Source organism: Saccopteryx bilineata, chromosome 1 (assembly GCF_036850765.1).
Source record: "Saccopteryx bilineata isolate mSacBil1 chromosome 1, mSacBil1_pri_phased_curated, whole genome shotgun sequence".
Classification (NCBI taxonomy): domain Eukaryota; kingdom Metazoa; phylum Chordata; class Mammalia; order Chiroptera; family Emballonuridae; genus Saccopteryx; species Saccopteryx bilineata.
The window spans coordinates 334,491,797-334,518,513 of record NC_089490.1 but is presented as its reverse complement, the minus strand read 5'-3'; the positions used below and the strand labels follow the sequence as shown (position 1 = coordinate 334,518,513).

At 42.7% G+C, this 26,717-nt stretch overlaps 1 protein-coding gene across 15 annotated transcripts in view; it reads right to left on the bottom strand.

Annotated features, from left to right (window-relative positions):
* SYTL2 (synaptotagmin like 2) overlaps nucleotides 1-23,819 on the bottom strand; it is a 135,947-nt gene extending 112,128 nt beyond the window's left edge. For all 15 annotated transcript variants that reach the window (XM_066248749.1, XM_066248757.1, XM_066248775.1 and 12 more), the window contains exon 1: nucleotides 23,663-23,819. The gene's annotated coding sequence lies outside the window, so the exon portion shown is untranslated. The remainder of the gene's footprint in view (nucleotides 1-23,662) is intronic.
* Between the last annotated feature and the right edge of the window lie 2,898 nt (nucleotides 23,820-26,717).

The window sequence follows — 26,717 nt, the reverse complement described above, 5'->3', positions numbered from 1 at the left end:
TCTTAAAGAGCTCAAATCTCTATATACACCATCAAAACAGACAGAACCAAGGCCCCTGCACCCAGCTGACCATGGGATTTGAACCCACAACCTCAGGGAGAACTCTAGTATTTATCAGAATCCTTACCTAGAAAGCAAACTTCTCAATCTGACAGTAGAGATGCTCTGAGGACTTATGATATTACACAAGTACCCAACATTTTCTAAAATTGATTTTGTCCAGTCTCTATACAGAGAGAGTATTTGCCAAATTGATTTGAACCCACAACCTTGATGAAAGCTCCAGTATCTATTAGCGGGACTGTATTTATGAGGGGATACATGGGACTGTATATATGAGGGGTTACATGGGACTGTATTATGAGGTTACATGGGACTGTATATGAGGGGATGTTACGTGGGACTGTATTTATGAGGGGATGTTATGTGGGACTGTATATATGAGGGATGTTACATGGGACTGTATATATGAGGAATGTTACATGGGATTGTATATATGAGGGGGTTATCCTTTTTTATTTAACTTTTTTTTAATAAATGTAATTTATTTAACCTTTAAATAAATTCTAACAGAGTGACATTTTGGTAGGTGGTGTGCCCCAGGATTTTGTAAATGTAAAAAATGTGCCGCGGCTCAAAAAAGGTTGAAAATCACTGAGTTAGAGGACAAGATAAACGAAGGCATGGAAGCAGAGCAGCAAAAAGAAAACAGATTCAAAAAGTCTGAGGAAACTCTAAGAGAGCTTTGTGACAACATGAAGAGAAATAACATCCGCATCATAGGGGTTCCTGAAGAAGAAAAGAGAGAACAAGGGATAGAGACCTTGTTCAATCAAATCATAGCTGAAAACTTCCCTAAATTGATGCAGGAAAAAGTCTCACAAGTTCAAGAAGCACAGAGAACTCCATTAAAGAGAAACCCAAAGAAATCAACACCAAGACACATCATAATTAAACTACCAAAGCTAAGAGATAAAGAGAAAATATTCAAAGCTGCTAGAGAAAAAAAGGCTATCACTTACAAAGGAGCCCCCATAAGGATGACATCCGACTTCTCAACAGAAACACTTGAGGCCAGAAGGGAATGGCAAGAAATATTTAAAGTAACGCAGAACAAGACCTACAACGAAGACTACTTTATCCAGCAAGACTATCATTTAAAATTGAAGGAGAAATAAAAAGCTTCCCAGACAAAAACAAAAACTCAAGGAATTCTTTACAACCAGACCAATGCTGCAAGAAGTGTTAAGGGCCCTGTTGTAAACAGATCAAAGAGGGAAAAGAATATAGTAGAAGAGGAATATAGCTTTAAAGAATAAAATGGCAATAAACAACTACATATCAATAATAACCATAAATGTAAATGGATTAAGTGACCAATCAAAAGACATAGGGTAGCTGAATGGATAAGAAAACGGGACCCATACATATGCTGTCTACAAGAGACACACCTCAAAACAAAAGATGCACATAGACTGAAGATAAAAGGATGGAAAAAGTTATTTCAGGCAAATGGAAATGAAAAAAAAAGCTGGGGTAGCAATACTTATATCAGACAAAATAGACTTTAAAACAAAGGCTATAGTAAGAGATAAAGAAGGTCACTACATAATGATAAAGGGAGAAATCCAACAGGAAGATATAACCATTATAAATATCTACACACCTAATATAGAAGCACCTAAATATATAAAGCAGACTTTGATGGATATAAAGGGCGAGATCAACAGCAATACAATAATAGTAGGGGATTTCAATACCCCACTAACATCACTAGATGGATCCTCAAGAAAGAAAACTAACAAAAAACAGCAGACTAAAAGGACACACTAGATCAACTTGATTTAATAGATATCTTCAGAACCTTTCACCCTAAAGCAGCAGAATATAAATTCTTTTCAAGTGCTCATGGTACATTCTCTAGGATAGACCACATGTTAGGGCACAGAAGCAGTCTCAACAAATTTAAGAAGATTGAAATCATATCAAGCATTTTCTTTGATCACAATGGCATGAAACTAGAAATCAACCACAACAGAAAAACTGAAAAATACTCACTTGGAGAGTAAATAGCATGTTATTAAACAATGAATGGTTAACAAAGAGATCCAAAAAGTAAATAAAAATATTTCTAGGAATGAATAATAATGAGCATACATCAACTCAAAATTTATGGGACACAGCAAAAGCACTCCTGAGAGGAAAGTTCATAGCACTACAGGCATACCTTAAGAAGCTAGAAAAAGCTCAAATAAATAACTTAACCCTACATCTAAAAGAACTAGAAAAAGAACAATAAGTAAAGCCCAGAGGTAGTAAAAGGAAGGAAATAATGAAGATCAGAGTGGAAATAAATGACATAGAGGCTAAAGAAACAATACAGAGAATCAATGAAACAAAGAGCTGGTTCTTTGAAAAGGTTAAACAAGATCAATGAACCTTTAACCAGACTCACCAAAAAAAAAAGAAAAAGAAAAAAAAAGAAAGTGAATTTAAATAAATAAAATTAGAAATGAGAGTGGAGAAATAACAACTGACACAATGGAAATACAAAGGATTGTAAAAAAAATACTATGAAGAACTGTATGCAAAAAAAATTAGACAACTTAGATGACATGGACAAATTCCATGAAACATATAATCTTCCAAAAATCAATCTGGGCCTGACCTGTGGTGGCGCAGTAGATAAAGTGTCGACCTGGAAATGCTGAGGTTGCCGGTTCAAAACCCTGGGCTTGCCTGGTCAAGGCACATATGGGAGTTGATGCTTCCAGCTCCTCCCCACCTTCTCTCTCTCTCTCTCTCTCCCTTTCTCTCTCCTCTCTAAAATGAATAAATAAAATTAAAAATACACACACAAAAAAAAACTCTCTTTAAAAAAAAATCAATCTGGAAGAATCAGAAAACCTAAACAGATTGATTACAACAAATGAGATCGAAACAGTTATCAAAAACCTCCCAACAGACAAAAGCCCTGGATCAGATGGCTTCACAAGTGAATTCTACCAAATATTCAAAGAAGAACTAACTCCTATCCTCAAGCTATATCAAAAAATTCAAGAGGAAGGAAGACTTCCAAGCTTCTTTTGAGGCAAGCATAATTCTGATTCCAAAACCAGGCAAAGACAACACAAAAAAAGAAAATTATAGGCCAATATTCCTGATGAATTTAGATGCTAAAATCCTCATAAAATATTAGCAAACTGATCCAGCAATATATGAAAAAAATCATACACAATGATCAAGTGGAATTTATTCTGGAGAGGCAAGGCTGGTACAATATTTGCAAATCAATCAATGTGATTCATCACATAAACAAAAGGAAGGAGAAAAACCACATGACAATTTTAATGGATGCAGAAAAGCATTTGATAAAATCCAGCACCCATTCATGATCAAAACTCTCAGCAAAGTGGGAATACAGGGAATATACCTCAACATGATAAAGGCCATCTATGACAAACCCACAGCCAACATCATACTCAATGGGCAAAAATTAAAAGCAATCCCCTTAAGATCAGGAACAAGGCAGGGGTTCCCCCTTTCACCACTCTTATTCAATATAGTATTGGAAGTCCTAGCCACAGCAATCAGACAAGAAGAAGAAATAAAAGGCATCCAGCCCTGGCCGGTGGCTCAGCGGTAGAGCATCGGCCTAGCGTGCGGAGGACCCGGGTTCGATTCCCGGCCAGGGCACACAGGAGAAGCGCCCATTTGCTTCTCCACCCCTCCGCCGCGCTTTCCTCTCTGTCTCTCTCTTCCCCTCCCGCAGCCGAGGCTCCATTGGAGCAAAGATGGCCCGGGCGCTGGGGATGGCTCTGTGGCCTCTGCCCCAGGCGCTAGAGTGGCTCTGGTCACAACATGGCGACGCCCAGGATGGGCAGAGCATCGCCCCCTGGTGGGCAGAGCATCGCCCCTGGTGGGCGTGCCGGGTGGATCCCGGTCCGGGCGCATGCGGGAGTCTGTCTGACTGTCTCTCCCTGTTTCCAGATTCATAAAAATGAAAAAAAAAAAAAAAAAGAAGAAAAAAAAAAAAAAGGCATCCAAATTGGAAAAGAAGAAGTAAAATTATCATTATTTACAGATGATATGATACTGTATATAGAAAACCCTAAAGTCTCAGTCAAAAAAACTACTAGACCTGATAAATAAATTTGGCAAGGTAGGTAGGATATAAAATTAATACTCAGAAATCAGAGGCATTTTTATACACCAACAATGAACTGTCAGAAAGAGAAATTTTTTTAAAAATCCCCTTCACTATTGTAACAAAGAAATAAATACCTAGGAGTAAATTTAACCAAGGAGATTAAAGACTTGTACTCAGAAAATTATAAAACATTGATAAAAGAAATCAAGGAAGATACAAACAAGTGGAAGCATATACTGTGTTCATGGTTAGGAAGAATAAACATCATTAAAATGTCTATATTACCTAAAGCGATTTACAAATTCAATGCAATACCCATTAAAATACCAATGACATACTTCAAAGATATAGAACACATATTCCAAAAATTTATATGAAACCAAAAAAGAACATGAATAGCCTCAGCAATCTTGAAAAGGAAGGATAAAGTGGGAGGTATCACATTTCCTGATATCAAGTTATACTACAAGGCCATTGTACTCAAAACAGCATGGTACTGGCATAGGAACAGGCATATAGATCAATGGAGCAGAACCAAGAATCCAGAAATAAACCTACACCTTTGAGGATAACTGATATTTAACAAAGGAGGTAAGAGCATACAATGGAGTAAAGACAGCCTCTTTAACAAATGGTGTTGGGAAAATTGGACAGCTACCTGCAAAAAAATGAAACTAGACCACCAACTTACACCATTTACAAAAATAAATTCAAAATGGATAAAAGACTTAAATGTTTAAATGTAAGCCATGAAACCATAAGCATCTTAGAAGAAAACATAGGCAGTAAGCTCTCCAACATCTCTTGCAGCAATATATTTGCTGATTTATCTCCATGGGCAAGGGAAATAAAGGACAGGATAAACAAATGGAACTATATCAAACTAAAAAGCTTTTTGCACAGCTAAAGACAAGATGAACAGAATAAAAAGACAAACTACACAATGAAAGAACATATTCGACAATACATCTGATAAGGGATTAATAAACAAAATTTATAAAGAACTTGTAAAACTCAACACCAGGAAGACAAACAATCCAATCAAAAAATGGGTACAAGAAATGAATAGACACTTCACCAAAGAGGACATACAGATGGCCAATAGGCATATGAAAAAGTGCTCAACCTCATTAATCATTAGAGAAATGCAACTTAAAACCACAATGAGATATCACCTCACACCAGTCAGAAAGGCGCTCATCAACAAAACAACACAGAATAAGTGCTGGCGAGGATGTGGAGAAAGGGGAACCCTCCTGCACTGCTGGTGGGAATGCAGACTGGTGCAGCCACTGTGGAAAACAGTATGGAGATTCCTCAAAAAATTAAAAATGGAACTGTCTTTTGACCCAGCCATTCCACTTTTAGGAATATATCCCAAGAACACCATATCACTGATTCAAAAGGAGAAATGCACCCCCATGTTTGTGGCAGCATTGTTCACAATAGCGAAGATCTGGAAACAGCCCGAGTGTCTGTCAGTGGACGAGTGGATTAAAAAGCAGTGGTACATATATACAATGGAATACTATGGGGCCATGAAAAAGAAGGAAATCTTACCTTTGCGACAACATGGATAGATCTGGAAACTATTATGTTAAGTGAAATAAGCCAGGCAGAAAAAAAAAAATCATATGACCTCACTCATTTGAGGAATCCAATGAACAATGTGAACTGAGGAACAGAATTGAGAGACAGAGGAGGGATCAAAGGGACCAGAGGAAAAGAGGACAGAGGGAAAGGGGATGATAGGATGGGATAAACCTGAAGGGAAGGGGGGAGGATGCTATGAGGAGAGGAGCAAGGGAGATGTTGAGAAAAATACGAAGGAGGGGGATGCATTCAGGGTGACACTAGAATCTATGTAAACACAATAAATTAAAATCAATTTAAAGCAATAAATAAATAAATAAATAGATAAATAAAATAATTAAAGTTTACACAGAAGTGAAAGAAAGGCAGAATTTCCCAAAATTGCTCCAGGAACTCATAGAGTCTGTCATCTGTACTTTCTTTTTAATAATACCAAGAAATACCAAGAACTAGATGGCCTTTCAAAATGCCTAGGTTCCCTGAAATGACTTTTGGCTAGGATGCCAAGACCATTCAATGGGAAAGGACAGTCTTTTCAATAATGCTGTTTTAATAAGTAAAACTAGATATCTACATGTAAAAGAATAAAATTGAACCCTTACCTAATATCATATACAAAATTAACTCAAAATGGATATAAGACCTAAGACTATGAAGCTCTTAGAAGAAAACATATGGCAAAAGCTTCATAAATTGGCTTTGGCAACAATTTCTTGGCTATGACACCAAAGGCATAGACAAATTAAAATTCATAAAAATTTTAAACATTTGTGTATCAAAATACACCAACAACAGAATGAAAAATCAACCCACAGAATGGGAGAAAGCATTTGAAAATCTATATCTGATAGGGATTATATGATTTTATATATGTGCATGTGCGTGTGCATGTGTGCATGTTTTGGGTCATTGCACATGAAGACTGAGGCATTGTAAGCTCTTTTCTTTGATGAGTTGTAGAGCATCGTTAATTAAAGATGGCAAAGCATTAACTTTTTATTTTGACATGTTTCATGTATGTGTGTGTGTGTGTGTATATATATATATATAATTGAGAATATATACTGAATTTCTAAAACTCAATAACAGCAACAACGACAAAAACAATTAAAAAACGAGCAAAGGACTTGAATAGACATTTCTCCAAAGAAAATACACAAATGGCCAAAAAGAACATAAAAAGATAGTCTACATCACTAGTCGTTAGGGAGATGCAAATCAAAACTGCAATGAGATTCCACCTTCACACCCATTAGGATGGTTACTATCAAAAGGGGCCCAGTAAAGACGTGGGCATGTACATAGCAGGGGCTGCCCGGATGCCTGTCGCAGATCAGAGCAGGTCAGCTTAGACCTCACCCATTTCCTTTCTCTTACTTCTCCTCCTTCACTGTAATATGGCCCCTGGCCACAGGATGAGCCAGCTCTGTATCATGTGTATATACAGTGCCTTTTTTCATATTGTTTAGGGATGGGAGGGGGTGGCTTTTCACTGTAAAGAGGTATACACCTATGGCAGCCTTGATATGGAATTATTCACTGTGTCCTGAATGTAGGTTATTCAATAAATACAAATTGGTACCTCCACCCCCTCCCCAAAAAAATAGATAACAAGTGTTGGCAAGGATGTGAATAAACTGAAATCCTTATGCATTGTTGGTGGGAGTTTAAAATGGTACAGCCTCTGTGGAAAACATGGCAGTTCCTGAAAAACAAAATTAAAATAGATTTGCCATATAATTCAGTTATTCAACTTCTAGATATATGCCCAAAAGAACTGAAAGCAAAGGCTCAAAGAAATATTTACACACCATATTCATAGCGGTATTAATCTCAGTAGCTAACATATGGAAGCAACCCAAGTTTTCATTGATGGATGAATGAATAAACAAAATGTGATGTATACATACAATGAAATATTGTTGAGTCTTAAAAAGGAAGGAAATTTTGACATATGCTACAATGTGGATGAATTTTGTGGACATTATGCTAAATGAAATAAGCCAGTAACAAAAGAGAAAGACTGTGTGATTCCACTTAAATGAGGTACTTCAGTAGTCAAACCATAGAGATAGAAATCAGCATGGCAGCTGCCAGGAGCTAGGGGTAGGGCAGAATGGAGAATTATTGTTCAGTGGGTATAGAGTTTCAGTTTTACTTGACAAAAAGAGTTATGGAGTGGATGGTGGTGATGATTGCACAAAATTGTGAATGTGGTTGAAGTGACTGTGTGCTTAGAAAGAGTTAAAATGACACATTTTATGTGTATTTTACCACCATAAAAAGAATGAGGGAAGATGCCTACACTCCTATTCCCTTATATATAATATCACTAAGGGAAGGGTTAAGTGGCTGCCCTTTGGTATCCAGATTTATGTTTCAGAATTACCACCTGGCAATGACCTTGGGCAAGTGACTTATCCTCTCCGTAGGTCAGCTTCCTCATGGATAGAATATCCACTTAGAAGTGTGCTGTGAGGGTCAGATGAGTCTGTATGCATAATGCACTAAGTCTAGCATAGTAAACACCATGTAAGTATTAGTTGTTATTATTACCACCACCACTAAATCTATTCTCAGCATCCCAAATAAAGTCGTATCCCACCAAGGAAAAACTGTTTGCATTCCATTCTCTGAAATGATGATGGCCTGACCACAAGTTCAATATCTGATCTAAAAAAACAAAAACAAAAAACCCGAGAATCCTCCCTTCCTCAGTGGGAGCACATTAAAGGGGTTAGGGCCCAAGTTACTCTGTCCTTTGGGCAACAAAATAGGTAAGATACTATGCCAGTGACATCCATTCAACCAGCACTCACTGTGTGCCAGTCTGTGCTGGGCACTGGCCAGGAGCCGCATTTATTCACTCGTGATCAGCACTTTCCACTGTACTCGCTGAGTCTGGGGCCATTTCCTCATTGAAGTGTGCGGATTGTCTAAAAGAAACGTTATAGAAAACCATTTCCCAGGAAGAAACTGAAAAGGAAAAAGGGCATCCCAAATTGTCCATTTCTGTTTTTTTCCCTATAGTTCCATTAAAAAGCAAACAAACAAATAAACTCTTCATTTACTTTCAGATTAACAAAGCAGATCATTCCCACATAAATTTTTGCCCCAAATCTCTCAGGATGGAAGACTTCAGACAAGCTTGCTTTGAAATTGACAAAATGACAGAGCAGACCTTAGCCACCCCCACCCCACCCCACAAACCAGAGCTCGCTGCGGGGTGATGGGAACAGAGCTAGGAAGGTTGCCATGCTGGGAGACCCGCAGGACCCACGCAAGGCCACACCCAAGCACAGAGCATCCACATGAGCTACTGCCGCCTACAAAATCTCCTTCTCCATATGCTCCAGGTAGGCACCAAAAGCTGAAACTTCTCACAACTTAATATGTACTGGGGCCCAGGCAGCCACCTGTAAAAGAGCTGATGTGACATTGATGATTGCGTTCTGGCAGTACAGCACAGGGAGAAAAGAGCCCTGACTTGGGAGTGGGCCTGCCTGGGCCAGAGCTCCAGGGCTACTGCTTCATGACTGTGTGATCCTGGGCAAACAGTTAACCTCAGTTTCATTTTCCTTATCTATGATTTTGTGGCTTAAAAGTCCTACCTTTGGCTCTGGCCGGTTGGCTCAGCGGTAGAGCGTTGGCCTGGCGTGCGGGGGACCCGGGTTCGATTCCCGGCCAGGGCACATAGGAGAAGCGCCCATTTGCTTCTCCATCCCCACCCCCTCCTTCCTCTCTGTCTCTCTCTTCCCCTCCCGCAGCCGAGGCTCCATTGGAGCAAAGATGGCCCAGGTGCTGGGGATGGCTCCTTGGCCTCTGCCCCAGGCGCTAGAGTGGCTCTGGTCGCGGCAGAGCGACGCCCCAGAGGGGCAGAGCATCGCCCCCTGGTGGGCAGAGCGTCGCCCCTGGTGGGCGTGCCGGGTGGATCCCGGTCAGGCGCATGCGGGAGTCTGTCTGACTGTCTCTCCCTGTTACCAGCTTCAGAAAAAATACAAAAAAAAAAAGTCCTATCTTTGAGGGTCCTTGTGAGGATGAAAGGAAATGGTTCAAGGGAAAGACCTAGCTGATGTTTGACACAATGGAAGCTCAGCACGATGGGTGCCCTGCCCACCCCTTTATTTTCAGGCAGAAAAAATGTCCAAAGAACTCAATTCCTTGTGTAGAGAAATAATGACACTGGATCCCAGACAAATATTGCCCCTCACTTTTTCAAGAGCCTTGTTCCGGTAACTGGTATGTTTAGGACACTGACAGAACTTGAGATGTTATCAAAATTTCAACCAAACCTTCTCCATAGCTCCTTCTCACCCAAATTTTATAGCAGGCAATAGAAAAGGCTTCAGCTTTATTCTGTAGAGCGCCATATAGACTGATATGCCTATATACTTACGGCCTTAAGAATTGGGCACGCCTGACCAGGTGGTGGCGCAGTGGATAGAACGTTGGACTGGGACGCAGAGGACCCAGGTTCGAAACCCCAAGGTCGCCAGCTTGAGCGCGGGCTCATCTGGTTTGAACAAAAGCTCACCAGCTTGGACCCAAGGTCGCTGGCTTGAGCAAGGGGTTACTTGATCTGCTGTGGCCCCACAGTCAAGGCACATATGAGAAAGCAATCAATAAACAGCTAAGGTGCCACAATGAAAAACTAATGATTGATGCTTCTCATCTCTCTTCGTTCCTGTCTGTCCCTATATATCCCTCTCTCTGTCTCTGAAAAAAAAAAAAAAAGAATTGGGCATTGTCTCTTATGGAAGGACCAATAACTGTTCTGAGCCTTTAATACCTCTGACATCCTAGATCAAAAAGAAAAAAAAAGGATTGACTCTGCTTTTGTGAAATGTCATGGTGTGTTAAGGGGATCCCCAAGACCAGTTTCAGGTTTTGATGGCTCTTAGGATTCACAGGACAGCACATAGTCATAGTCATAGCTATGATTGATTCCGGTGACAGGATACAAAGCAAAATCAGCAAAGAAAAAAGGTAGATAAGGTGAAGTCTGGGAAAACAAGGTGTGAGCTTCCAAGAGTCTTCTCACAGTGGAGTCACATAGGACATGCAACAAGTTGTGACAACATATGAGAAATATTACAGACCAGGGAGGCTCATTAGACTCAGTGCCCAGGGTTTTTACTGAGGATTGATCAGGTAGACGCCCCCTTCTGACCATGTCCTCAAATCCCAGACTCCCAGGTAGAAAGTAGGTTCTCAACATAAACTGCATGTCTGCACAAACAGTTTAGGTCCAGTGATCTACTCTTATCATTCAGAGTGCTGGGAACCCTTCCAAACCCAAGTCAAATGCTAGTCAAGGAGGCCTTTCTAAGAATAAGCAGTCTCAGGTTTGCTATGTTAATTCTTTTTGCACACATGGGAACAAAAAACCAAATATCTAATAACTAACTGCCAATTGACCACTAAATTCTTGTGGCCAGTCTATGTATTGGAATCCTTTGAAAAACAGTGAACATAACTCAGTGCTTCAAAACATATTCATTCATTCAGTACATTTGTACTGTCAGCCTGTTGGGCTCTGGGCATTAAGGAAATAACAAGACCTTTCAAGTCCCCGCCCTCTAGAACTTTCGAACTAATAGGGAAGATAAGATGAGTACACAAAGAACGATAACACGTGGTGGTATGCAATGACAGCTATAAAAGAGGTATAAGCCAAACACTAAACCAGCTAGAGAAGGAAGAGGAAGCTTCCCGCTGTGATCAACCAGAAAGATTTTGGCAAAAATTACCACAGAGCTGCAGTTTCAAAGACAGGATTTTAAGAGTAAGTGACAGGGCTGGGAAGAGATCTAAGAAGGCAATAAAAGTATCATTTCATTGGAACCAACTTAATTGGATGATAGGGTTCATAGAAAGGGATGGTGGGAGATAAGAATTTAAAACAGAAGTTAGGATCAGATCATCAAAGGTCTCAAATGTTGGACTAAGGAGATTGTTCAACAGCCCTTTATCCTCTTGGTGATGGGGAGCTTCTGTTTATGTGTGAGTGTGTGTGTATTTATATTTTCATCACTCTACTTGAGCAGGAATGAAGGGGAGGAATTACTACTAGCAAAAAGGCAAGGGCTTTCACAGTAGACCTCACAAAAGCCAAAGAAAGCCATAGTGGAAGAAGAGGTAAAATACAAATGTCGTTTGGGAAGAACATTGGGAAGGAAGCCATAGTAATACTCCTTGAAAACGCACATGACTCTAAGTTCTTACACTGAGTTGACTGGGGGGTTAATGCACTGAAACAGGACTGCCTGAAAGAGCAGCCAGGTTAAAGGGAAAAACTCATAACATGGCAGGAAAGTCAGCGGACACATCTATAACTCCAATGGCAATGAAGAACCAGTGCTCAGGACAGCTGTGGCTGTAACTGTAAATACGGAAGTCCCCCACTAAGAGGCTCAGCTATAGCAGTGGGGGTGACTGAACTCAGTAAGGGAAAGAGTGCAATGAAAAAAAATCACAGAAAAGAAAGCAAATGACATTGTACTTGTCAGTTGAAAAGAGAAAGAGCAGGCAGGTTGGAAAAACAGAAGAACAGTGGTGTCACAAAGCTGGGGAAAAAAATTCAGGAGAAAAGAAGTAAGGGCAAGGGGTCAAGGCAGATCAGTGCGGAGAGAAGGCAGTAGATTTGGTAACTGGCATGTCACCAGTGATCACTGCCAATCTAAGACAGGCTGAGGCAGAAAACTGTGTGTGAGCCAAGGCCTCCTGTCACTGAGGAAGAAAGTGAGGTAAAGTTCTGGGGGCTGAGGGTAAAGGAAGTGGTATACAAGGGGTCCCAGCCTTGAAAAGAATAGATGGTTGTAGAGAGACAGCATATCCCAACAATGGTGGCACTGTCAGGAGCAGCACCTGCCCCTTCTCCCTCAAAGGGCAACGACAGGGAGAAGCTCAGGGACCATGAAGGGTGCTCTTCACAACCCATAAAGACAGTGAGGACTGTTCAAAAAGTTTACCTGCTCAGGGTCCACCAGGAGGCACGATATTTTCCCCCAGACACACAGAACATTGGCAACAGGCATTTTTGAGAGGCCAAATGCTACACACGGCAAGCCCACAGCTATGCACTTCTCCCTCAAGCAAATGTAACTCAGTTCTTCGGCTTGGCAGAGAGGTAACACTATAAACACATCCATACACACACACACACACACATACACGCACGCATGCACACATGCAAGCACGCACGCACCACACTACAACGGAGAAGTTCTCTGTAGTCAGACGGCCTTGGTTCAAGTCCAGACTCCACCACTTATTAGCTTTAAGATCTGAGACAAGTTACTTAACCTCTGTGCCTATGTTTTTGCATCTGTAAAATGGGTTTAATAACAGTACTTATCTCATATAGTTGTGGTGAGAATTTAATGAGTTATTTCACGTAAACAGCTTAACTCAAATTCTGACCCACAGTAGTGTTCAATAACTGTTGGCTATACAATTACTTGATTTTGGTCTCACTACAATGTCATGAGACAAAGCCCGGCAATCACTATCTTCTGTATATTACTAATAAGGAAACCAATGCTCAGAGGGGAAATACATTTTCATGCAGTGCAGGGCACAAGGCAGGATGTGAAAAAAGTCTAGACCCCTAACAAGATGTACAAAGCTCTCCATGACCAGCCCACTGCTTACCTCCGAGGCCCCAGCTCCTGGCAGCCTTGCCATGCACTGTGCCCGCCACACTACTTCCTGCCCTTCTTAACTTTCTGATCTCTATTTATCCCTCAAGTCTCCTCACAAATGTCACCTCTTCTAGGAAGCCCTTGGCATTTGTTCCTCCTTCCATCTCATCAGGAACCTCTGTTCTCTATGCTCACCTCTGGTTACTGGCTTCACATTGCATGGTAATTACAGATGTCTGCCTTCCCCTCGGGACTCGGGCCTAAAACAACTTCTGGTGCATAATAAACAAAGTAAATACTCAGTGAGTATTTGTTGAGTGACCTAATTCTTTTTTCTAAATCTGATATTCTCCCCACTAGATCATGCTGCCTCTTTTATTAACAAATGTTCTCTACTTAATAATAGTTTTGAAAAAGTAGCAACAAATTTCACCAAAGGTCAACCAACCATACCATACTTAAATATTAAATTAAACATAAACACAGGTCATTATACCTACAAGAGGAAGTGAAACACACAAACACCCTTAAAAAACCTGACAAATTCCACCAATAGTTCATCCATCTTGGTACCTTTGGTCTCCGAGAAAAGAGAACAAACCTGGATTATCAAAGGATTCATCCTAGGCAAGAATAACCCAGTGAGAAGCGCCTGAGGTTTGGCACATAAAGAAGGTCAGGTTCAAAGGTCTCATATTTCAAAAGCTCAAGGAGAGATTCCTCTTGGACTTTACAGCATATACATCTTGCTCCCTGTGTACTGAACGCCCACCCAAGACTTATGTTCAGTTCCTGACCGCTCTGAGTGATCCTGGGGAAAGGCTACCAGATAAGAGAAAAAGTAGGCACACCTCCAGGTCCTTGCTCCTCACACACCAAGCAGACACCTGTGCTCGGGTCCGTGGTAGGGGCACATCTGTCTCCCACAGGATCTGACAGGTGGAGACATCTCCTCCGCACCCTTGCTCCCAGCCTCCACCAGGTTCATGTGGGAAAGCAGGTGACCCTCTCTGCGCCGAGGCATCTCAGTAACCAGGGCTAATCTCCCCACGGGCACTCCCCGAGGGATTCCAGGCACACTCGGGTTTTTCCTCTGGTCTGGGTAAAGCAGACAACACTTAGGAAACATAAACACAGACCTAGAAACACACACACACACTTGTGTGTACTGTGTCTGACTCTAGCTGCTGGGGGAAAGGGCCACCCGGTTTCTTGCAGTTTGCACATAAATGATATTTTTGTGGTTCGGGCCTCCGTGCTCCTCCCCCCAGGAAATTCAGAGACTGTTAACCACAGCAGTGCATGCTGAACACAAGAAATTCTGTAAAGCACTAACCAAATTCAGCATGCATTGCTATTAGTGTCAACTATTCCCAGAATCTTAAACTGATTCTGGAGATATAAAAAAGGGCCTTAAACATTCCATCTAGGTCCAATCCTCACTCATTTTGCCAAAGACATACCTGGATCTTTTATTTAAAAATTGAATATATACTTAGCTTCATAGCAGGTCTTATGTATCTTTATTTGGAATAATGAGGCTCCAATGTGATATTATTAGATGGAGTTACCATTTTCCAACACATACATACCTTCCTATATAAGTCTCAAAGAGCAGTGCCATCTCTATGAGTACCTTTTACAAAAAATATTAAAATATGTTACCTATACCCATAAGTCCAAACAAGTATGTCTTCATTCAATTCTAAATCCATCTTCTATACTTTGGGCAGTGTTACTGTCCTAAGAAAAAAAAATCTAGTAATTTTACTTATAATATTGAGATACTTTCTTACAGGATCCAAATAAAGGATAAGTTTTTAGCCTGGTTTCACCTTTGAGCTTCAGACTGCCACATGAGCAACGCCTCCAGCCAGAACTCACCTGTCTTATGTGGCACTCAGTGGTCTCTCCCTATTTCCTCGGCATCCCATGCCCTTCCTGCCTCCATGCCATTGAACTTGAAAGCCCCTCAACCCCTTCTCCCTCCCCCACTCCCTTCTCAATCTCACAGACTCCTCCAGGGCCATGGCTCTACCTCATCCGTCTCCTTCCCGTGTTCCCCGTCAGTTGCTCTCTCTGCAATCTCACAGGAAGTCATACATATTTCTATGAGAACGTCTACCACACTGTATTGTATTACTTTATCATTGTTGTCCTTACTACAGGCATATTCTTTCCCTTTTTTTAATCCCCAGAATCTGGTTGTAAACCTAATTCTTAGATGAAAACCCAATACAATGCGGGGGGGGGGGGGAATGTGTGTGAAAACATCAACATCCACCTTCTGTGCATGGAAAGCATCTGTAAATGAAGTGATTGATGACGTATAGTTGGATAATGGCAAACCTTGTACTGTGCGAACTCTCAAGAGCCAAGAAGAAGTCTAGAAGGAGAGAGTAAAGGAAGGAGAGAGGAGAGAAGAGAGAGGGAATGAATATGAATGGACAGGAACGGACACTAAATAGCCATTCTGTGTAAGACACAATGTTGAGCACTTTCACATATTCATTATCTTATTTATTTCTTAGAGCCACTTCATGAGAGATGCAAATTTTTTCAGAAGAGGAAACTGGGACTCAGAGGCTAAGTAACTTGTTCAATTACACAACCAGCAAGTGGACCTAAGGTTTAAACTCAAGACTGACTCCAAAGCCAAGTTTATTCCACTACAAAGTAGCCTCTGTGGGAAACATGGGCTTCCAGACTCACTCTGGCCCACGAACACAAGCCAGAAACACCTGCCTCACCACAGCCCCTCCCCCATCACCTCGCTGGCCACCGTGCTTCACATCAGCTGGTTCCTGACTTTCCATCTATGACTCCCTTCACAACTGTCATTTTCAGCGACTTATTTAACTTGTCTGTGTCTTAATTTCTTCATCATAAAATGGGGGAAAGGATAGTACCAAAAAATAGTATCAATAATAGATTAGGGGCCCTGGCCGGTTGGCTCAGCGGTAGAGCGTTGGCCTAGCGTGCGGAGGACCCGGGTTCGATTCCCGGCCAGGGCACATAGGAGAAGCGCCCATTTGCTTCTCCACCCCTCCACCGCACCTTCCTCTCTGTCTCTCTCTTCCCCTCCCGCAGCCAAGGCTCCATTGGAGCAAAGATGGCCCGGGCGCTGGGGATGGCTCTGTGGCCTCTGCCCCAGGCGCTAGAGTGGCTCTGGTCGCAACATGGCGACGCCCAGGTTGGGCAGAGCATCGCCCCCTGGTGGGCAGAGCATCGCCCCTGGTGGGCGTGCCGGGTGGATCCCGGTCGGGCGCATGCGGGAGTCTGTCTGACTGTCTCTCCCTGTTTCCAGCTTCAGAAAAATGCAAAAAAAAAAAAAAAAAAAGAAAAAAAAAATAGATTAGGGAGAATTTAATAAATGGATGTAGGTACAGCACTTAAAACAGTGCCTGATGCATAGGTACAGGGTACTTAGAATTGCTCAGTAAATGTCAGATATCATCATCATTCACTTGCCTCACAGGCTTGCAATAACAGTCTTAAGCGACCAAATATAATACAATATGTTACTTTAGCAACAAAAAATATACCAGATTAGATAGGAAAACTTTAAAAATAACGAGAAAGATGAATCTTACCTAACCAATTACTGCCCTAAGTGCCGTCATTGCAGAAATTTCACGGCATTTGCAGACTGAATCTGTGGTTTCAACTCTTCACACGTTACTGTGAACATATCTATGTGGAAATTGTAGTTAAATCAAATTCGGCATGAGATAGGAATGAGGTGGTAAGCCTTGGCTGACTACCTAGCACTATCATCACAACTTCTTTATTTTTTGCTGTTTTTTATTAAATATGTGACCTCATTTGATCCTCGGAACAACCTTGTGAGGCAAGTACAATCATTCCTATTCTACAGACACACTGAGGACAATGATATACTACGGTGATAGTTGCAGACTTGGGGATAGCAAAGGTCTCAGGATGCACCCCAAAGACGTCCCACGATAGTAGACCTGATACAACTCTAGAAGCCATTCTAAAAAGAATCAAAGAATTAAACTGAAACCCCTTACTTCTAAAACTCAAATGACTAGTCTAAAATTAGCAGTGGTAAAGCATCTGCCCTAAAGAATCTAACAAGCCACAGCTCAGTCTTCCTCCTAAGGGGCAGGAGTGGATGAGGCTCTGCTCTGACTGAGCCACTTGGCTTGGCCACGACCCAGGCCAGGCCCACAGCCTCACAGCCCTATGTTTTACTCAACAGATTCAGCCAGTACCATGAGAGCCCAGGAGCCTGTGGCCATGAGTAATGACAGCGCAGAACATGTCTGTCTAATCAGAAGCTGATGGTATGAGTTCTGTCAAGACTAGCAGTAAAACAATACTTCTGCAAAGAAAAAAAGGACATGTTTATTCACCCACAAATTAAGCAAAGCTTTTCTTTCTCCCTCTTACTCAGAATGCAAAGTAGTGGAATTGTTTACTAGGTCTTATACCCTTACCTCTGAAATACTTCTTGATGCATTTATAGAAGGAAGACTCACCTAGGAATAATAAACCAAATCTATTTCTACTAGTAGTTGCAGTGTCTAGAAAGGGAGACATTAGGAAATGCTTCTTCTTTTTTCTTTTTTTTTTTGGCCTTCTTTTATCTCTGGCCTCACTCTGAGGATAATGGATATGAAAGCATTTTTGTGATTGTGAGCACTTCACATAGGTAAACATGGCAGTGCAATCACCTGAGGGTGATGGCAACACATTTCAGCAAAGACTTCATTTCAGAAGAGTGATTCATTCCTTTATTTATCCACTTAATTCATTAAAAATGCTACACTAAGTTCCCAATGAGTGCCAAGCAATGTGGATGCAGAATTAACTAGGCAGTCCAAGCCCTCAAGGGATCATCCTTTCCCAAATTGGTCTTCTCATCTCCATGGTATTCCAACCACTCCAGGCTTTCTCTCCTCTCTCCTGTTTCCCTCCCTCTTTCCCTCCCTCTATCTCTCTCCCTGTCTATCCCTCTCTCCCTCTCCTAGAATCCTGAGCCACTCAAGAGTGTGCGTCTCCCATATTCCTCAAAAGTCTTAGCACATGGACAAACCTGAGTCCCAGTGGGGACTCAGGGAAAAAAAAACATATTTGATGTAGAGGTGAGTACTTAGAGAAACACATGGCTTTAGTATCATAAATAACCTGCTTTCATTCTACTCTGTCAACCTACCTTCCCAAACGTTGCCTGAAAGCAATTTACTCCTCCCAACAATCTGAAGGAGGCTCTAGATTAATAGTTAACAGAGGAGTAGAAAGAAGTCTCGATTTATGGACCACATGTTTCACATGAGGGCAGTCAGCTGGGGAGACCAGTAGAAAATTATGAGGGAATACCAAGCACTTGAAACAACAGGAAGTAGAAACATTCGCTGACACCTGATTTCTTCTGGATGTAGTAATTCCCTGCGAAGCTTGCATTTGAGCAAACATGAATGGAAAATAACCCCAAATCATCCATTTTTAAGACTAGAAGGAACCTTACCTGGTTCAAGTCATTTTACAGATAATGCAACCAAGGCTCAGGGAAAAGATGTGACAACCCAGACTGCACAGCTTCTTTCCGGGCAGGAGTAAAAGCTGAGCCACCTGCCTCCCCATGCAAGGCCCATTCCTCTCCCCAGAACCAGGCAGTGCCTGTAGGTGGCGCTGCAGCATGCCCTGCCATGCCTGCAGGGTTCACACCGCCTTTCTAGCTGCCCTCCCAACTTCCTTGTGCCCTTCTCTGCCTTGCTTAAAGCGACAAGATGTGGCCCTCAGGACATCTGAGGCCCCTATGCAAATGAAGAGCCCCCTGAATGGCAGCCTGCTTTTATTCTATGAAATGAGATTGTCTTCTGTCCTTTTCTTCTGAAGATCAATGAGCTGCTAGCCATCAAGGAATTCTATATTCTTTGAAAAAACAGAGTAGGGTTCCAATAGAATAATTTGCATGATGATTAATCCCTACTAATGTTAAATCCAAGAATTAGAGTTCAGCATCTTATAAAGAGCGACAATGCACCCAACTAGGTGGTGGCACAGTGGATAGAGCGTTGGACTGGGACGCAGAGGACCCAGGTTCGAAACCTCGAGGTCACCAGCTTGAGCGCGGGCTCATCTAGTTTGAGCAAAAAGCCCACCAGCTTGAGCCCAAGGTTGCTGGTTTGAGCAAGGGGTCACTCAGTCTGCTATAGCCTCCCAGTCAAGGCATATATGAGAAAGCAATCAATGAATAACTAAGGTGATGTAACAAAGAATTGATGTTTCTTATCTCGTTTCTCATCTCTCTCCCTTCCTGTCTGTCTGTCCCTATCTGTCTCTCTCTGTCATCAAAAAAAAAAAAAAAAAAAAAGAGCGACAGTGCTTTTGATCTTTCTATATCTAAACTTTAAAAAAAATAGCATACACACTTGCATACAACTCATTTAACAATAATGCTTGACACTTGGTCCTCATAATGACTCTGGTAAGGGATGATAGAGTAGGGATCATTATCCCAATTTACAGAAGAGAAACTTGGTTCAGGGAAGCTATTTGTCTGCCCAAAGTCAAACAGGTAATAAAATGCAATGCTGTAACAATGACCTTGTCTAAGGCTTTCTCCTCCTTGCTTTAGAATTTTCTGCTCAAATTTGACCCAACAACACTGAAGAGCAACCATTTCTGCTACCGTTGAGACATGTCACTTGAGTCACTCAAAGAGGAGCACAGCTTGGCCGTGAGCTTCAGCAACAGCCTCCCCACCCCGCAGGTGCTGCTCTGTTGAAACTAAATGACACAGGTGAATTACAGGGGGTGACCTCTGGAGCATCAGAAACAGGGTTAACCTTTAGGATGTTTTGAATTATTTACAGTTTTCTACATTTTTCTCATAAACAATCTGGGATGTCTCTTAGCGTTGACAATCATTCAATCAAAGGTAAGGGTGGTATTCATTTGTTCATTTAAAAAATATTCAGCCTGACCTGTGGTGGCGCAGTGGATAAAGTGTCAACCTGGAAATGCTGAGGTTGCCGGTTCGAAACCCTGGGCTTGCCTGGTCAAGGCACATATGGGAGTTGATGCTTCCAGCTCCTCCCCCCTTCTCTCTCTCTCTCTCTCTCTCTCCCCTCTCTATAATGAATAAATAAAATCTAAAAATAAATAAATAAATAATATTCACTTATAGATACAGAGAAAAGGACTTGGAAGGCTATATCTTGAGTATGCATGTATTGACTATTATTAGTATATTATTAATGCTAATGTGTTTTATCTTTTTTTTACAATAAATATGTATAGCTTTTGAAATAAGAAAACAATGATCTTACTTATACGTGGAATCAACAAAGAGATGAATTTATAGAAACAGAGAGTAGAATGGTGGTCGCCAGAGGCTGGGGATGGGAGAAATGGGGAGATGTTGTCAAAGGGTACAAACTTCCAGTTATAAGGTAAATAAGTCTGAGGATCTAATGTACAGCACGGTGGCTACAGTTAACAATACTGAATTATATACTTGAAAGTTGCTGAGAGAGTAAATCTTAAATGTTCCAATAACAAAAAAAATAATAATAGCAGTAAATACATGTGTCAAAGCATCATGTGAACACCTTAGACTTACACAATGTTATATGTCAATTTGTCAATTATATCTCAATAAACCTGGCTGGGAGGGGGAGTGGAAAAAGAAGAAAACAAACAATAAATATTACTTTTATTTTTAAAACATTTTCTTCATTCTGAAAAATGGGAGAAGGGGTTATCTCCACAGGGCGTTAGAAGCTCTATTACCATGAACCAGGTAAATGGAAAATGCAAACAGTACTATAATTTCCCAGACTAGAACCTTTGCCTTCCTTCTCCATCTGCGTACTACCAGACCCCAAGAATACAAAACAATGTGCTAGGACACCAATTTTACACAAAGATATTGGGGAAAGAAAAAAAAAAAAAAAAAAAATATATATATATATATATATATATATATATATATATATATATTTAAACCAAATTCAACTTATGAAATAAATGAAGAAACTGCATAGCACCTTAAACCAATTTTCCTGCTTGCTGGGGCCCCTCTGACACCCCCATCCCCACCCCAGGAGCACTCTTCAGTCTTCTTTGGTCTCAGAGACTCTTCTATGGAAAAGTTTGGGAAGGCCTAAGTCAAAGAGCACCGTCTGATGATTTCTCCCCCTTTTGAGAGAGCAGCAACCTCATTAATAAAGTCACTTTTACGGCTAGTTGTTTGTAACAAATTTTTCTTCATCTAGTATATCTTTAACTTTTTTTTTTTTTTTTATAAAACAGTTGGCAGCAAACATATTGACAGGGAAATCCAAAAACCACGGGAGCATAGTTGCCCCTACCTCTCTGGCCGGACAGTGGGCGCTGTCTGGCTTAGCATCCTGGGTTCTGAGCGCTACCTCTGGGCTGCCTCCCATTTCAGCAAGACAGCAGGCTGCTCTGCACAAGGTGCTAATTCAGTCATTCCACAAATGTTTATTGAGCAAAGCCTTTAAAAAGGCCTCTTAGGGCACAGTGGGATCATTCACAAGCCAACGGTCAGAGCTAACGGATCAGATGTGGACAACCAATCTTTCATTAGACCTCAAACCACCTCTAGGATAAAGCGAGCAGGGCCCCTGCCCCACCCACTCCCTAGCAGCTGGGAGGGATCAGGCAGGCCTTCTGGAACAGGGCTGCTACTGGAGAGAGGCTGAGGCAGTCACTCAGCACCACCAGAACCACGGCAACTCCTGCACCATAAAGGATAAAATACCTCTAAATGATTTGAACAGTGCCTGGCACCTAGTGAGAACTAAATGGCCATTTCTGCTGTTACTATTCCAGCCTGCCCTTTCCCAAGGAGCATCAAAGAAAGTGGAAAGAACACAGGTTTTAGATTCAGAGAAACTGGATCTGAATCCCAGCTATGCCACTTAACTAGCCGTGTGACTAAGGGACAGGATCTTTCTGAGCCTCAGTTTCACACTTGTAAAATGGCAAAAAGGACAGTATTCCATCCCTCATGTGGCTTTGTGAGAATTAAGGACACATTATATGCAAAGAAAGGTGTCTGGCCCATAAGTGCCCAATAAAAGACAGTCAATATTGCCACTGGCTTGCATCATCCCCTCTCCATCTCTCTTGATGGGCCTGGAATCTGATTTCACCTGAAAACCACACTAAAGCAGAAAAGCTACTTTAAGGGGGAGGAGAGGAGGAGGGAAGAGGGAGAGGATGTGGAAGAACTTCCCCAGAAACCCATGGAAGTCCCAGTTGCTTTCAACCATCCTCCTCATTTTGGCTGCTCCATCCAACTGACAGCTGGGGCCACTATTCCTTAGTTGGGAATGGCTGCCAAGAAGGGGACAGGAAGCTGGACAGCAGTTTGAATTCCATCCCCACCTTCCAGTGTTTGTCTGTCTGTCTGAAGCCCCTCTGGGCTCCCTCTGCATATCCTTGCCAGGCTGGGCGGGTCAGGAGGCTGACAGTATGATTCAGTCTCTTTTATCTAGGCTTCCATCTCAACCCAGAGCCCAGAGCCCTGAAGGGAGGCTGCTGGTCACAAACCAACATTAAATGAAAATAAGGGCTTTTTATTAAGACAGGGGATTTATAAAGGGAGGAGGGAGCGTGGGTACAGACAGAGAGGCCCACTTCCTACATGCTGGTGAAGCCCCGTGACTTAGCCGCTGAAGCAGTTGGTTTTCCACTTTAAAAGATGATAAATACCATTCCTGTAACTTATAACTCACCATGGGACAGGTCTGGGAGTAGGAGGAGAATTCTAAAACAAATCTGCTTACTTTCCATTTAGAAATCATCAGCCCCAAATCCCCTTCCCAACACCCCACTTGTAGATAGGTCCTAAAGCCCTACCTCACTTCACCTGAGCAACCGGGGAGCAGGCACCTGCACCCAGGTCCCGCCAGCTGCCAGCCCCAACCCCAGGTTCAGTCCTCAACCCACTCAGCAGAGCCTTCACCCCACCACAGGCACCCCGGCTTCCTGCAGCCTCGGTCCCCAGGGCAGAGCAGGTGGCTCTTAAGTAGAGGGGAAATTGAGGAAGGGGGCTTGTCGGCTGCCAAAAGGCAGTTCACATTTTAGATTAAACAGTATAATTCAACACCAACTCCTTCATTGAACAGTGAAGGAAACAGAGACCTAGAGAAGCAGAGAAAGTTGCCCGAGGTAACACAGCGAGTGGGCAAAAAAAAGTAAAGACTAGAACCCGGGAGAGCTTCGAGCCCCAGCGGGCAGGGAGCGCGTCTCGCTGCCCTCAGTATCCTCTTACCCGCTGAGCGGAGCCAAGTGGTGCAAACCCGCAGCCCGGGGCGCTGCGCGTCACCTTCCTGAAACCGGGCGCCGAGAGCCTGCTCTGCCCTGGCGGGACGCTGGCGCTCTGTCCCGCTCGCTCCGCAGCCCGGCGGTCCAGGTGTCGCGGCAGCTGTCAGCGCCCGGCTGCGAGTGCAGGCTCCTCCCGCGGGCGGCGGGCGGGCGAGCGGGGCGCAGGGCACCGGCCAATGGCGCTGGGCGCTCCCCGGCCGCCCCGCCCCGGCCGCCCCGCCCTGCCCCGGCCGCCGGCGGGATCCGTCCGCTCTGCGCCCACCCTTTTCTCGCCGGGGTCGGTTTCTTCCTCCTCCTTGGTCCTCTAGTTCTTCCCGATCCTACCGATCCTCCCGTCCCGGCACTCTCAAGCGTACCTTATCCCGAAACAACTTTTTTACCGTGCAAAAAATGTAGCGCTGTTATTTTGTGATGACTGTGGAGCTCAAGAGCGTGGAGCGCGAGGCGAAGAGCAGCTCCCTTGGGGTCAGCCACCCAGCAGGGAAACGGGTGCCGAGTCGTGGGAAGCCTCGTGACCAAAGCAAGATGCTTTAAGCCCTCCCGGCAGCACTTTCCTCTCTAGTAAAAATAGATTTTAAAAATACCTTACAGATTGAGAGTATTAAATGAGGTGATGCTTTAAAAGCACTTGATATAACACCTGGATAAACGGTGAGCGCGAGATGTAATGGCCTGAGCCACCCAGTGGGTGTACAGTGAGGACTGGCACAATGCTGGAAGGTGCTGGCTGGTGGGGAGACAGGCATGCCTATAAATACAATATTGTACAATATCAGAGCCAATTTTAAAAAGTTGATGATGGGGCCAGATCAGGCAAACTTCCGAAATTGTTGAACCTTAAGGCCCTCTCTTTCATCATCTCCCTGGTTAATTCCGTCCATCTAACAGAGGGTGGCCCGGGTCTAGGTCTGCCTTGTTCTTCCAAAGATCTTCCCTGCTCCAAACGTACAAATGTGGAATCCCAAGGGCCTCGTTTAGTGCTGGGCGCAGGACTGCTAACCTCCCTGAGGAATTCTTGCACTGGGTTAATGTGTATATTCTGGCTTTCACCCAAACTTTGAAAGTCTACTGTGTCACTGTGCAGGGTAAGCACTCAGCAAGCAGAAGAGGATTAAGCCACTTGCCTTGCCTTTGAAAAGACAAATTTGTGAATAATTTCAACTTAGCGTAGTGACTGCTATTTTAGGCATACAAAGTTATAAAGTCACATACTGGGAAAGGAGGGCAAGAAAAGTTTAAATAAAGTATGACCACAGTTAGTCTTGAGGGAGGGTTCTAACTTAGGTCAGATGGAAGCAGGAGAGAGAGAATAATGGGTGCAGAGAGGCAGGAGAGACATGGAGATGCCTATCATATGTAGTGGCTAGTGCACAGGGTGTGTGACAGGCAGGCAGCAAAGAAGCTAAGGAGAGAGATAGACAGATACAGGAGGAGTAGTCATACCTGCCTTGTGGAGGGAGGCAGCTGTATCCTGCTGGTGATGGCTGCTGGTGATGGCTGCTGGTGAGTGATTTTAAGCAGAGAAGTGGCATGACCTCATTTGCTTTGGTACCTTGCTTTTAATGTTGATTGCGCCTTCCCTAGTTATCTCCTCTGCACCTCTCCAGCCTGCAGGGCAGGTATTGGGTCTTGCTCACCTGTGTGTGCCTCACACCACCTGGTACAAGATGCTCAATGCTTGCTACTCCCAATGTCACTCCTCCCCAGAAAACAAGCAGTAACTCCTACCTACTAGGGAAGGTCTAAGGATTCTCCTTTCAGACTCTGGGACAGGCAGGTGGGAGAAAATTTTTGAGATAAGGTCTTGTTGTGGGCCTTCAACTCATCCAAATAGGTTGTATGGCTCAGAGGTTAACAGCTAGATCTCTGATGTTAAGTGGCCAAGGTTCAGATGACTGGCCCCACCACTTCCTAACGGGACCTTATGCCAGTTACTCAACTTCTCTGTACTGCAGTTTTCTCGTTTGCTGAAGAGATAATAATGCTCCCCTCTAAGACTGCTGTGAAAGTTAAAATGAGAAAGTGTATGTGTTTAACAGAGTGCCTTGCTAAACTGAATGAATCTTAATTAACATGATTGATTTATGAAGTCAGCAGTGCCTTGTTCCTCTTAACCTATAATAAATTGCCACTCTCCAAAATGGCTTGCATATTAAGTAACACTTAAATTTCACAAAATTCTTGGTTGCTATCAAAGAGAAAGGGCAAGGGGGTAGGAATAGAGCAGTGCAGTTATTAAATGTACAGACTTTGGTGCGTGTCCCAACTCCACCAGTAAATGACGAGACGGTGACTTTGGACAAGTTGCTAACCTCTCTAAACCTCCGTACCTCTCATATAAAATAGAACTAGTAACATTACCTGCCTCATGTAAGGGAGATGCTGTAATATACATAGCACATTGCCTGGCCCAAAGTAAGAACTCAATAAATAATAGTATAATTGTTACAAGAGAAATTTTATACTTTTTGGAAAGAGAATAGTAATCTAACAATAATGTTGGGAGGGCAAAGTATAATCCTGAAAAAAAATATCACCAAACCTAAATGTAAAGTTTGGTTCTGGATCTGAGAAAACTGAGTAAAACAGAAGAGCTCAGAAACTGGCAGGTGGAGCACAGGCCTGAAGGAATTTTCTAGTTGGAAGTGGATTATTTAAATTTGGAACCCCTGTCTGAACATGGATAAAATTCTTGTAACTCCATAGAACTGCAACACAATGGAGCGCTGTTTGCAGGGCTGGGTCCGGCTGCTCTCAGCTGTCCTCCTGGAATGGTGGAATGCCATAAGGCTGATGCTTTCAAATGAGAATCTAGGATTCAACCCCTAACTCCAGCCAGCTGTGATTTTGTAGAGTCACAGGCACATGCCCCACTTGTTTAGTTTTATGAGCTAGTTAGTAGTAAATATTTATTTGTGGAATAGGCGAGGTGTGATTCCTTCCTGCTTAAAATATCCTCCCCTCTTGTCTGACCCAAGGAATCCTTCTCATGCATCAAAGCC